At 45.2% G+C, this 8,826-nt stretch overlaps 1 long non-coding RNA gene across 1 annotated transcript; it reads right to left on the reverse strand.

Annotated features, from left to right (window-relative positions):
• Positions 1 to 729: 729 nt before the first annotated feature.
• Positions 730 to 8,614, reverse strand: LOC135314288 (uncharacterized). Its single transcript, XR_010373753.1, has 3 exons — positions 7,185 to 8,614; positions 2,849 to 2,943; positions 730 to 1,720 (listed from the first exon to the last, which is right to left on the reverse strand). It is a non-coding gene; the product is annotated as an uncharacterized LOC135314288 (long non-coding RNA).
• Between the last annotated feature and the right edge of the window lie 212 nt (positions 8,615 to 8,826).

Raw genomic sequence — 8,826 nt, forward strand, 5'->3', positions numbered from 1 at the left:
TTCCAGTTAATGGGTTATTTTTCCATTTCTGAGAATGACACAACAGTCACTTGGGTGATGTCAATAGCATTTCCGCCTGCTGTAACAGCCTGGACTTTAGGAGGCTGGCCAGGCAGTGACAAGCTGCTGTCTCTGCTATGTTAGCAACACATCCAGAGCATTACAAATGAAAGTTTCCAAACATGAAGGCAGCTCTGAGGGAGAGGAAAATTTCCCTCCAGCAAAGTGCTCTGCTATTGTCAGAGCAGTGTGGAGTGAAAGCAAAAGGATTTCAGGACCAGCTTTTAGCTGCCTGTTGAGGCTCTGATTATAAAACGCAGCCTGAACGCGCCATGCCTGAACCAACCCCTCCCCCTGCCCAAACCTTAAGCCAACGGATTTAAACAAGCTCTTATGTAATATGGTTTTAGTGTTTCCAGTAGAAATAGGTGTTCTAAATATAAATGATTTGTAGATAAAATAGGCTTATATAAAATGCTTTTACATTTATATAACCCTACACTGGCATTGCACCTGACACCTCCACCAGCCACGAGCCCGGCGGTGGGGGGAGTGTGCACAGTGCCAGAAGAGCCCGGTTCAGGTGCCAGCCTGCCGGGGCACAGGCTCAGGACTGTGCTGGTGTCTGCAGTCACAGGCCAAGCCCCATCCTGTCCCTAACCCAGTGCCCCTCCAGGGATGGTGCCTGCTGGAACAGGCATGCTTGGGTTGGCACTTCTCACGTTGAAGTCCCTTCCTGCTCCCTGCCAGGGGATTCACTCACAGCACAAATCACAGGATACTTCTGTGGTGTCCCCATTAGTGTCAACCTCTGGGGTGGTGGGGACACCCCCAGTTTCTAGCAGCAGTGCCATGGTAGTGGTGATCATCCCAGAAATAGTGTCTTCTGAGCAGAAAACAATGGTTGCTACGTTACAACCTTTATATATGGGAAAGATGATACTTAGTCAAATCTTGCACAACAGCCTTCAGTGTATCACATCAACGGTTTGCTCTTAGGGGAAGGACTGATTACTAAGTATTTTTAGCTACCAATATGTGTACAACACATGCATAGAATTATGCATAAATATCTAGTGATATGAATAGACATGCATATCTTGTTTATACACACACATATATTTTCACATATATGAGAAACAAGAAACATTTTTCAGCTACGGTGTATTTTTACAACAGACCAATATGATTTATATCTCTCTGCCATTAACATTTCCATTCAAATAATGCGTTATTTATGACCATACCAGAGAAGCTTTTGACAACGTGGGAAGATGCTTTTTATTGTGAAGCCAGAACTGACAGCAGCCTCTATTATTTCTGGTGGGACTGTCAGTTCTCCAAGTAACATGACTTCATTTTTAATCCAGGTCTGTTGGAAAACATTTGGTCCATCCTGCTTTTGCCCGTCACAGAAGGCAAACTTGCCATAAAGAAATGGTATGTCTGACCTTTGAAAATGACTGTTGCCCTTTCTGTCTTGGTCTGTGCTCTATTTTTCATAAAAGTCTGTTTCTGTGGTGTGTTATGGGGGAAATGAGCCATTCATCTTTGTCTCTGCTGCCCTCACTTCTGCTGGGGGAGTCACTTCCTGCAGGCACATGGAGAACACTGGGTCAAGCAGCACTTGGGCATCTTCTAGAGCTGGACCTGCAGCAATTCATGAGTCACTTCCGTTTTGGAGATCAACAGGTGCCTGTAGTACAAGTGCTTCTGACCCCTGAAAGTTATTAAATAAAGTCATGCACAGATAAAAAGGAAAAAAAAAAAAAAAAGACCTACAAAGTGGTCACAGAGTGTTTTATGCCTCTCAGCAGTGAGACCACCTTAACAGACCTGCCATAGAGGCTATGCTTGAGCCTTCAGATGCAGCAACGTAGCTGGGATGCAGCAGCTTTTTATATTTAAATTAATGGCTGTCATAAGTACATGGAAGGATTTTGGGAGTTTAAATAGGAGGTGTCTATGTAAGGTACGGTTGTGTGAAGAAACAGAAAGAACATAGAGCATGAGCTCCAGAGATCGCCTTTTGCTCAGGAGACTGACAACATGGCTGTGTCGATGCAGCATTTCAGAACAGGCCTGCTGCCATGGCGGTCCCTCTCCTCTCCCTTTCCCTTTCCTCTCCCTCTCCATCTCCTCTCCTCTCAGGAGATATGAAGTGTTTTGGAGCTTCTGGGGGGGGTCCACAGACCTTTGTAGCCAAACAACCTTGACACAATATGCTTAAGCTCAGATTTTATTCACTCTTTTATCAGTTTTTTTCTCTGTGGTTTGAGTTTCACAGCCTGCCTCTGGCTTTTGGGCCTTTACCTCCCTGTATGGTCTGTTATTGCTGATGCACTGGTGCACCCCTGCTGTTGGAGGCCCTGAAGGCTCCTCAAAGCAAAGCTGAGTCTCTGCCCAGCTGCCTGCACAAAGATGCAATCCACTGGTAAAACTCGCCAGTCTAATTATAGTCCTCCACTGCACAACTTCACGTACATCCTTAGCTTACAGGAAGGGGCTTAGCATGCCTTATTCTTCTGGAGAGGGCTATAGATGGGGCTGAGGCTATGCTTTCTGTGCGGGATGGGTACCCTAACTTTTCTCCCCATGGCACAGTGCAGGGTGAGCTGGCAGTGTCCTGGGAAGGGCATGTATCACAGTGAGGCAGGGGCACATGGCGCACAGTGGAGCTGGAGCATGCTGGTGGCACCAGATCAGAGAGGGAGGGTGAGCCCTCCTGTAACCCCCAGAAAGAAACCTCTCCTTGCCAGCACAGCTGCCTGGGTGCAGCCAAGAAATACCTATGGTCTCCGTGGCAGTTTGCTATAGGGAGTTCAGCAAATTGTCTCTTTCCTCCTACCTTCCCCTGGTTTAGCGCAGACAGGTCGGATGCTGCTGGAGCAGGCAAAGCAACAGGCTGTCATGAACATGGTGCTGAGCGCATGGAGTTTGTTCCTTCATGAATGAGGAAAGAAGATAGAGCAGCATAAGTCATTGCTATGGTAATGGACCACCTTCAATTTATGATACCTCTAGATTGGCATTGAAATATTCTCAGTGCAACCAAGGTAAAGTTATAATCTGAGAAATAAATATACTCCTGTGTATAATCAGGGCCACAGAGAAACTTTCTCTCCCTGCCAGATGATGTGCCAAAAGCAAGTCAGGAGCAAAACTCATTTTGCTCTTCATACAGTGAAGCGCTGGCTTCCAGGTAAGGCAGCAAAGCATGAAGAACCGATGACCCTTGGCACAAGTTCTTGGTGCTGGCATTGTTGTTTAAACGGAGGGCTCTGTGGTTTCCCACCTGCTGTGGCAGTCAGTAAGGCACTGCCACCCCTTCTGCCAAACGCGGCAGGGCTGAAGACCGTGATAGAAAAACCCAGAGCTGCAGAGAGTGCCGTGAACCAGTTACACCCCTGAGGCTCCTTAGTGATGGTTTGGTCTCAACAACAACAAAAAAGTATATTACATATATAATATATACCATTATATCTACATATATAAAATATAGCATTATATGTACTATAACTTTATATTATATATACACATGTATAGACATGTATATATAAACTTATATAACATAAATATATATGTATAGACATGTTATTTATGTGTCTGTGTATATATACATACATGTATAATGTCTATTATACATATATGTATATGCATAAAACATATACATATATAACGTGTCTGTGTGTGTATGTATACTCATATGTATATATAGAATCTATTCTCTGTGTGTATAATGTATCGAATAGGTGTATATATACATATATACGTGTATATATATGTACATAAATAATGTCTATATCTACATATATAAGTATGTATAGAAAATATATATATATAATGTGTCTGTGTGTATGTGTATATGTATACATATATATGTATGTGTATATAGAATCTATTATATATGTGTATATAGAACAATGTAGACAATGAGTCTGTACATACATATATAATGTCTATATGTACATTTATGTATATTTATAAAAATATATACATATACAAGGTATCTATGTATATGTATATGTAATACACATCTATACATATGTATGCATATTTGCACACATATCTGAACATATATATCTACACATATATATTTTGCTCTCTACAACTACCTGAAAGGAGGTTGTAGAGAGGTGGGGTGTCAGTCTCTTCTCCCTAGTAACAAGCAATAGGACGAGAGGAAACGGCCTCAGCTGCGCCAGGGGAAGTTTAGGTTGGGTATTAGGAAAAACACATTCACCGCAAGGGTTGTCAGGCATTGGAACAGGCTGCCCAGGGAGGTGGTGGAGTGTCCATCCCTGGAGGTATTTAAAAGAAGGGTAGACGTGGTGCTTGAGGATATGGTTTAGTGGAGGACTTGGCAGTGATAGGTTAGCGGTTGGACTTGATGATCTTAAGGGTCTTTTCCAACCTTAACGATTCTATGATTCTATATGTGTATGTATATATACATACACACACAGGAAGTGAAGCGTGCCTTGAGCAGAGCACTCGCAGGCTGTCAGCAGCGACCCAGGCAGTGGCACACGGCTCTTGTACTGCCGGTGCTTGATCTTTGAGGAGTTCAGCGATGCTGCTTAACCCTGGGCCTTTGCAACGCAAAGTGATTCCCAGTACCTTGATTCAACATAAACCTGCATTTACACTAATGACGCTTTCCTCCCATGCTTCCAGCTCATGTGAGCACAGGCAGAAGCCACTGTGTTTTCGGCACCATGCTTGGGTAAGATGCTGCAGAGCCCCAAGGGGTGATAGTGGCCACGTTTCCCCTGTCAAAATCAAGGGAATACAGTGTTATTTCCCACTTTACAGCCTTGACAGTTTAGCATCCCAGTATACAGCAGTACATAGCTGGTCTCTCTTCCGGAGGTAGCTGTCACTTTTCTTTCAGGACTTTTAAAATAAGGTTAAAAGGCAGCCTGAAATGTCCTTGCAATCATGTAGCAAGCTCTTTCCCTATTGCGACTTCCACTTCCAAGTCATTAAGGAAGCTAAATTTCACTTACATTGATAGGCCCACAAAAACTAAGCTGTCACTGAAAACCCACCTCTTCCCCTTGTACTGTTTTGCTGTATTTCTGAGAAGATGGCAATTAAAATGCCACTTTATTTTTCCAGTAAGTTTGAAAAAACTAAATGCTAAGAAAGCTGCTAGAAGATTTTTGCTTATTTTTCCTATTTCAAAGCTGGGTGATAAGGCACTCAGCATGCAGATGTACATAAGGCTATGAGCCATGCTCACTAAAACTTAAGCCAACTTAAGCACCAACTCGTGGCAGCAGCCCGTTGCAAGCCTCGGTCCATGTGGGTCAGCACCATTTCTCCAGGAATCTCAGAGACTCTGCTACAGGCCTTAGTTTGACCATTGGGTGAGCACTGCTGGGTGACAGCTCAGGTTACTTAGCACACTTTTCCTGCTGTGTTGTGTTAGCTTATTTTTACTGCTCCTTCCCAGCTTTCTTTCTATTCCATACCCCTGAACTACAAAGAAATGCTATGTATTTGCTGCAGAAAGGCAGGGTGCTAGAGGGAACATAGCTTGCAGCAGCACCTGTAGGACCGGTTTGAGGGCTTCTGTTAACAGCCTCCATCAAGTACGCATGAAACCAAGGAAGGGGAAAACCTCTGCTGAGCTGGAGTCAGAAGATGTCATCCTATCCCTGCATGCACTAGTACCATCAGCGCTGCACTGCCTGCCTACCTCCCTGACAATGTCAGAGGGGGTTGTCTGAAGGGCGCAGGAGGGATTTGCTCCCAGCCTCTGCAGTGCTGTGCTTGCAGCTGGGTAGGTAGCACAGGGCTGGTGACTAAACTCTGGCTTAAATGTCTAAAACGGCAGATCAGAAAAAGATATCATTTTACTAGCAAAAATAGTCAGAGGAGTATTTTTGCAGATACGAACCGAGCAGTTGCTTGGTGGCCAGGTAGCAAGTGGCTGGGAGAGGTCTGTGTGTTGCTATGGAGGGTGCTACTGAATTCATGCTCATGGAAAGCTGACAGCAACATTTCTGAGCTAGATAGACATCTCCGTGGAGAGGAAGGCAGCTGAAAACAGAGCTGACCCTTGTTAAGGGAGTAAATCCTATCTGGTTTTGCAAGAGGCATGACATGCATACTTCTGTTAAAGTAACAGCATAAAGCACCAAGAACAACCACTGGAAATTTGGCAACATCCGTTTTTCAGTGCTGAAAAGATGCCAGCCCACTCAGGCAATGTGGGATGATTTTAGGAGCTGAAAGACAAAAGATGGAATGGAGCAACGCCCTTATGCTTTTTATCTGCTGTGGTGAGAGGCTGGCCACCATGCTCTTGTGCTTTGCTGCCATCAGGGCACTGGCCAGGCTCAGTCCCAGCACACCCAGCTCAGGCGCGAAGCATGTGGGATATGGTGCCTCCATTTGCAGATGATCTCTTCCTTGCCAAAAGGCACTGCTTGCCCTTGACCAGCTCAGCTTGCGTTGCCATCAGCTCCTAACACAGCACCCGCACTGCAGGACTCCAGCCTTATCTGCTGACCTGAGTTTGCTGAATAGCAGAAATTTAAACAGCTGAAAATGCAAAAAGAGCAACAACTTCAGCTCATGCTTGACTTTGGCTGATTTGGTAGTTTCTCCTGAAGGGTGAGCTGAGGGCTCCACTTCTGGAGCAGACTCCTTACTGACTTCCAGGAGCATCAGCACCAGCAGGGCTCGAAGGGCCCAGCCCTTTACCAGCTTTGCTGTGGGGGCATCTGGGGTGGGACCTCTACCCGCAGCAGGAGCCAGAGGTACAGGCTGGGCTGTATTCATGGGCCTCCTTCACTACATGACCTTCACCTCCCATTCTCTGAGGCATTACCTAAGGAATTTAGATAAATTAATCCTTTGGCACCATCAGTCTTCCACCATGAAGACTAATGAGTTATATTAAGATTAAATCCCATCAAGGACAACACCAATGTCTTTGCTACTCAGCACTTGTTCAGGTCCTTCCCAAATCGCTACCGCAGTGCTGTGGTTCACACTGTTCAGGCTCAAGGGGCTCAGTGGCTGCTGAGCAGCCCTTGGGGCTGGACCCACACTGAGCAAGAGGGAGGGCCAGAAGGCCTTGGGAGGCATCTTCCAACCTAAGTTTCCCTGCAGTGCTGTGATACCAAAAGCTTTCTCATTAAAATAACAACAAACTGAAAAAAAAAACCTACCCATGATAGATGAAGCTTGTCTTCTGTTGTTGTTTTTATGTATAACATGGTCACAAACAGCACTTTCTTCTGTACCTATCTTATCAGGAATAAAAGTGACAGAGAAAATGCATAACAAAAGAGTAATTTTCTAGCAAAGTTGATGGCATAAATGAAAACCTGTGACTTGTGGGGCTTTTACTTGGACTCTCTCGTCTCTCCAGCTGAAGCCCCCGGGAGCTATAAGCTCAGCCACACTCACGACAGGCTGCAAGGCCAGAAGCACTCAAAATTCACAGTCACTTTTGAAATAGCAGCTGCATGAAAGCAGCTCTAAAAAGAAATGAAGACACAAACCTACATGATGCTGAAGCATCACACAGCTGAACTGAAACCCTCGGTCTGAATCTGCCTCTTGAACTTTGGGAAGATGGTCTCAGGATTTGGGTGCAGACTTGTGCCTGAACTTTATGCCTCAGCCACCTCAAACATGCAGTTTAAACTGTTCAGTAATCTCTGATCTTTCAGGGTTAATGATCAGATGCAACTTTGAAGCAGCTGAACTTGTGAACCAGGATGTGTTGGGAAAGGCAGAGGCATGCAAAGATTAGTTGTTTCTCAGGAGGAGAGTGTTAGCTGAAGTGACAGGGAGGGTTTGTGTTTGGTGGGGATTTCACTAACAGGGGGTCTGTGGCTCCACACATCCACAGCAGCCCCTGTGCTTCAGTGTACATGGGAGCTCAAGCAGCTTTTCCATGCTCGTATGGTGCTGTGAAATCAGCAGCAGGCATAAATCCATGGCTGCTGCGTTGTGCTATGTGGGGTTGGGGTTTTTTTTAACCTTGTTTCAGTTCAGCTGAGATCAAACTCAATCGTTTATTACAATTTTTCTGCAAGGCAGCGCTTTTGTCACCTTGCAGCTGCTTACCCAAACCAACCTAAACGGTCACCTTGTGAACCATTTGGACACAGGTGGAGGGTCAGACAGCTTGCCTCAGACAGCCCAAAACTCAAGTCTGGGAGGAGGCAAGCAAGGGGCAGCTCTGCAATCCCCACTCCAGGCTGCGTGGCCATGCCAATACCCACCTCCGGTCTAATGCTGCTCTGCACCAGCTTGCTGCCAGGCTGCGGCTACAGCGTGCGTGTCGTGGTCCAAGCCAGGACAACCCCCACTTTCCTTCTGGTTCTTTGTGCCCCTCATTCCTCCTAGGCACAGCGAATACTTCCCAAATTACTTCAGTTTTACACATTACTAGGATACTATCTGGGATGGAAGCCTAAGCAGAGCAACTCTAGTGGGATGCAAGATGTGTTTGTGTGAAAACTCATTTCTAAAAGAGATAAATTTTAAAATTGTGTGCTTCTCCAGAAGAAGGTATTTTCTTCTCATTTCTCCATCACGTATTTTAAAGCTGAATCACATAAGGGTTTAAGTATTAATATTTTAAAAGCCATACCTGACCAGGTATCATGCCCATCCTGTTACCTCCACAACAAATCTAGATTTCACCATGAAGCAACCTGAACAAGAAAGGTAGCAGCTTTAGGGTTCAGAAAACACTCATATTCATTGAGATTGTTGTATTAAGCTTCTGTATCGTCTTTCTGTTCCTTTCACGCCTTTCCTACAGTGCCAGGTGTCCTACCGCCGCAACGCGACCGT

Source organism: Phalacrocorax carbo, chromosome 7 (assembly GCF_963921805.1).
Source record: "Phalacrocorax carbo chromosome 7, bPhaCar2.1, whole genome shotgun sequence".
In the NCBI taxonomy this organism is placed as follows: domain Eukaryota; kingdom Metazoa; phylum Chordata; class Aves; order Suliformes; family Phalacrocoracidae; genus Phalacrocorax; species Phalacrocorax carbo.